Genomic DNA, 6013 nt, shown 5'->3' on the forward strand with positions numbered 1-6013 from the left:
AATAATAATAATAATAATAATAATAATAATAATAATAATAATAATAATAACATATGGAGACATTATCTACCTCGCTGTGTTCACGATTTCCAGGTACCTCGCCACTGACTCCTATGACTTGCTTAGGTCCTGGCTTCTTTCCAGTCAATACCTCCAGAAGTCAGTGCATCCAGGATGTTTCTCTGCCACTTTATTCGAGAACGACCCCGTTGTTGCTTCCCACCAAGTTGTGTTTTCCCAGCCATTTATAGGTACCGATTCTCAGACATCCTGACATGGTGGCCAAACCAGCAAAGTTGTGTTTCCAGAATAACTTCTTTCACAAGTTCCACGTAAATTCTCACCTGAATGGACTCGTTGTGGACTCCATCCCATCTCTTCTTGTTTTCCACTCTTCTTAGGTTCCACACATCTGACGTTTATACTCTACTTCGTTGACAGGCAGTGAGTGCTCATGACTGGGGCTTATGTGTAAGAGCAGCAAGGTAGACCGTACGATGACTGTCAATTTGGTTTTCATGCTCATTTCTCTTTTCCTAACGAAGTTCCTGTTGGTAGCATGGAACAACCACCCTTGTTGCTCCAGCTCTATGGTTGATTTCGTAGTCGATCTTCCCTTCCTGGGTAATGACTGCTCCGAGGCATTTGAAAAGTATAATCTGCTGTAGTTGCTCTCCAGTCAGATTAATTTATGCTGTCCTCGATTGCATGCGTTGATCATAGTATTTTGTCTTCACAATGCTGTTGACCCTGCCACGTCGTCTCATATCCTCTTGCCGGACGTCTAGATTGGACTTTTAAGTTCCTGGCCGTGCTCGCAACTAGAGCTACGTCATCCGCAGAGGCAAGTTCTGATATTTGGACTGGAATCTTATTCCAGTATCTAAGAGTGAAAGGGCTTCGTAAATAATAATAACAATAATAATAAAAATATAATAAAACTTTAATAATAATAATAATAATAATAATAATAATAATAATAATAATAATAATAATAATAATGTAATGCCCTTTTAGCTGTACATAGATTTAAGATAAGTTGATGTGCAACAGTTTTTTAGTCATATTAATAATTTCGTGTGGCTGTTGCAAGCCCAGTGCAACCCTTGTATGGCAGACCCTCCGGCGATAGTGTGCAGCATTTACAGTGGACAGAAAGTTGCATTTTATTGTGGTGGAATATAGTGTTACGTGTAGTATCCGAGTTGCGGGGGTTTCACGGACAGCACAAACATCCAGGCCCTAGCTAAAAATAATCGTTATGTAAGACTAAAGTTGCTCAAGCAGCCAGGAATCGAACATTGGGCCCCAAGGACCGAAGGCTAAGATGCTGACCACTCATCTAAGTGGTCGGACAGAGCTGCAGTGAACAAAGTTCATTAACGTAGTCCTAATTGTACTTACATAGCTTTCTTATTTTTTAAGTACTCGTAAATGCCGAATCGAATGTCCTGAGATTGGATTTTGTGATCGTGAATATGGATGATAATTTCCTGACAACCACGTTATGCAGTGAGTAACCAGCCGCGATTCTCTTGGTCTCGATTTCACATGTGATTCATGATGTAACGGGCAAGACACTATTGTCCCGTATTGGTATATTTTGATCACAAGGGCGAGGATCGAGGATATGTAGGCTGGTACAATATGCATAACCCGACAACACTTTGTTTTCGCATACTGTTGTTGTCACAATACTGTAAACCTTTTAGTATTAATATCTCAATTGTTATAATACAACATAATTAGGTGGTTTATTTCATATTATAATAATGTTGATTTAGGCCTATAACCAAACAAGTGGAGTGAATTTTAAGTGCCTGCTTCTGTTATACAGTTTAACTGAATATTGGAGATTTATACAGCGTAATGTAAGCACTCATTTATTATGGAAAGTTTTACCCCTTGTAATGACTAGTTATGCCTTTTGCTGTTTTCTGATGGGTGAAGTACCTTTATTTGGTGAAGTATCTTAATACCTTATCTTTCTTTTGGGCAGGCAAGCGTTGGTCTCATTTTTGACGTCGCACCGACAGAGGTAATCCTTACAGCGACAATGAGCTAGGAAAGGACTAGGAGTGGGAAGGAGGCAGCTGCGGTATTAATTCAGATGAAACCCCAGCATTTGCCTCTTGTGAAAATGGAAAACCACGGAAAACCATATTCAGGGCTGCCGACAGTGGGGTTCGAACACATTAACTCCCGAATGCAAGCCCACAGCTGCGAGCCCCTAACCGCACGGCCAACTCGCTCGGTGGTCTCATATATGGAAGGAGAAGAAGAAAGAAGGCTACTTGTCTTAACGTCGCACTAATACATCGAAGGTTTTTGGTGGCGGAAGTATAGGAAAGGCTAGAATTGAGAAGGTAGCGTTCGTGGCCACAATTAAGGTACAGCCCCAGAATTTGCCCTTTGTGAAAATGGGAAATCACGGAAAATCATCTTCAGGGCTGCCGATGGTGCGATTCGAACTCACTATCACCCGAATGAAACTCACAGCTGCGTGCCCCTAACCACACGGCCAACTCGCTCGGTCTCGTTCATGGCTATCCGGCTCCATGGCTAAATGGTTAGCGTGCTGGCCTTTGATCACAGGGGTCCCGGGTTCGATTCGCGGCAAAGTCGGGAATTTTAACCATCATTGGTTAATTTCGCTGGCACGTGGGCTGGGTTTATGTGTCATCTTCATCATATCATCCTCATCACGACGCGCAGGTCGCCTACGGGAGTCAAATCAAGAGACTTGCACCTGGCGAACCGAACCTGTCCTCGGACACTCTCGGCACTAAAAGCCATACGACATTTCATTTTCATTTATTGGTGAGAGAATTATGAAAGTTGCTGCGGTATGAATGGTACTAAGAAATAATATTTGGAACACAACTAGTGGTTCTGGATTTTAAGCAGGGTACTCCTCACAGGTCTGACTAGCTGCAATAGAAATTTCTGACGCAGAGAGGAAAGCAATGCCGTGTCACCTCACGCTATATGTCCCTCATTATGCCACCGCCATCGGCTTTTGTAGTTTCCCTATAAATACAAAATCTTTGATGGTACTATTTGAAGATCCAATTATTCTGTACGCTGAAAACTCAACAATGTCTAGAATTTGGAACATGACGGGACTCGGAACTACCAAGTGAGTTGGCCGTGGGTTAGGATCGCACAGCAGAAAGCTTACATTCGGGAGATAGTTGGTTCGAATCCCACCGTCGGCAGTTCTGAAGGTGTTATTCAGTGGTTTCCCATTTTCACACCAGGCAAATGTGGCTATACCTTAATTAAAGCCACAGCCATTGCCTTCCCAATGTTAGAGCTTTCCCATCGTTCCGTCGCCGAAAACCGTGGATCTGTTACAGTAGTAGGACGTTAAACAAGTACCATGAAAAACGAGCTGGGAACTATCTTCATCGCTCTATTTCTGGAAACATCTCCTCATATATTTATCCTTTTATGTCCACATGTAAAATTCTCTGTTTCTTCTTCCGCTGCATTTTTCACACGTAGGTGGAATCGCCGGTGTTAGTTGGGTCACATATTTGGAGCTCCCATTTTAGGACCGTATATCCTCCTTCACATCAACCCTATGTGGAGGGATGTGTTCAGTACTGGAGTAGGTGGTCTAAATATCGGCTAAGATCAAAATAAGGGCCAGAAGATGCTACTGTTCTATCGGTTGTGCTGCCATCCTTTCTAATCATAAAAAGCAAGCTTGTAGTTTAATGCAGCTGTTAATTATGATCGAAGCTTTTTATTTTCTTTTTTTTTTTTTGCTAGGGGCTTTACGTCGCACCGACACAGATAGGTCTTATGGCGACGATGGGATAGGAAAGGCCTAGGAGTTGGAAGGAAGCGGCCGTGGACTTAATTAAGGTACAGCCCCAGCATTTGCCTGGTGTGAAAATGGGAAACCACGGAAAACCATCTTCAGGGCTGCCGATAGCGGGATTCGAACCTACTATCTCCCGGATGCAAGCTCACAGCCGCGTGCCTCAACGCGCACGGCCAACTCGCCTGGTATGATCGAAGCAATGGGACCTCTAGTTCTCTAGGAATCTGCATATAGACGTGACATTTCAAATCAGAAATTCCTCATAAATTGGCTGAGATTTGAACTGAGGCTATCTTATGTATAAGCCACTGATCAAGTCACTCTGCCATACTCTCCCTTCGTACCTTCTATTACTGTTCTAAATAACTCCTCGTTTGAGTGCGAAAAACAATTTACCCACGCATATCATTCTGGAATTCTATCAACAATTCTGTGTTCACTATAACCTGGAATCGTACATTCTAGTACAGATTTGAGATTTATTTTATACCTTGATGATCTTGATGATATTTTGCCGTAAATCACCCGATTAGCCAGAAACGTCAGATTCATCCGTATACAAGAGGGCATAACAGTACCGCGAATTTTTCTGAGTAGTCTTGAACGAGTGCTTTAGTTACAATATGTGAGGCAGGTGAACGATGCAGATACCAGAATCTGTAACGTGTTCAACGGTGATGTAGACCCATTAGAACTAACTTAACTGACAGGAGCACTGTCCCAATCGTTATCCAGTCTCATGACTGTCCAGAGAGAATACAAGTTATTCGAATAGAAGAATGATGGAATTACTACTTTTCTCGTAACTGTTGCAGCTCAATTATTCTGACGAGATCCTCAGTTACAGCTGTCCAGGATTGTTACTCATCCCTCTGGCTTAGGCCACACTGAACAGGAGGACTGCACAAGGCTACCGTTACAACTGCCCGCTCGTAAATGTCGGAGTGACACAATGCTTTGGCGGATTTCCTTTAAACCTTATTTACGTATTGCCTGTACATTTCATTATGTGGCCTAACCGTCATTATTGTTCCAGGCTACATGAACCCGGTGAGCGAGTAATGCGTTGGTTAACGACTGTAGCATGTGTTGAGAGTGGATGAGGCGAACTTTATATTACCCATATGGTGAGTTACCATTTTGCTATTCAAACCTAGATCCATCTCCTGTGAGATAAAGAGTTCATGACACATGATACCTCCTAATAAAAGAGAGAATAAGTTCGTAAAATCGTAACGACCGTGCGTCTGTACATTTCTTACATTTATCCGTTTCACGTGTGATAATGACCATCTGAATATATTTTAGCTTTGGAGTCTGTTTGTGTGTCGGTGTGTCTGTTTGTCTGAGTTCTTACAGGTGGAAAACTACTGGATATATTTATTTCAAACTTCATATTTAGAATCCACCTGTCCTTCGATAGGTTTTAGGGCCAAAATTATTTCTAAATCCCTGAATGGATTGGTAGTTTATAGGAAACCGAAACAGTGATTTCACTCTCCCACAAAATATACGAGACCCAACCGAATAGAAATCTACCAACCTTAATGGAAATACATTTCTAAAACTGTTTTACATGTGCACCTTTTCATGGGAGAATTAATAAGGGAAATGAAATGGCGTATGTCTTTTGGTGCCGGGAGTGTCCGAGGACAAGTTCGGCTCGCCAGATGCAGGTCTTTTGATTTGACGCCCGTAGGCGACCTCTGCGTCGTGATGAGGATGAAATTATGATGAAGACGACACATACACCCAGCCCCCGTGCCAGCAAAATTAACTAATTAAGGTTAGAATTCCCGACCCTATCGGGAATCGAAACCGGGACCCCAGTGACCAAAGGCCAGCACGCCAACCATTTGGCCATGGAGACGGACATTAATGAGGGAGATGTCCCAGTGGACGTAGCACAAAAGTGGGTGTAATTTGTAACGTACTCATTCAGGATGGTGTTATCAGGCGCATATGGCATTAAGGTATATTTGAGTTAGCGTTCGTAGAAAGATTATTCCCAAATTATATAGGCTATTCGTTGAATTAAGTCTTTCAAAGGACTGTATATAACAAACGCCTAAGAATATGTTATTTCCGTAATTTTATGCCGTGTGCGTATTTATCGTACGACGGATAACAAAGGAGATGCTTATGAAAATTTGGATTTTTGGTCCAAGCCTCGTGGATCAC

Source organism: Anabrus simplex, chromosome 3 (genome assembly GCF_040414725.1).
Source record: "Anabrus simplex isolate iqAnaSimp1 chromosome 3, ASM4041472v1, whole genome shotgun sequence".
Lineage (NCBI taxonomy): Eukaryota > Metazoa > Arthropoda > Insecta > Orthoptera > Tettigoniidae > Anabrus > Anabrus simplex.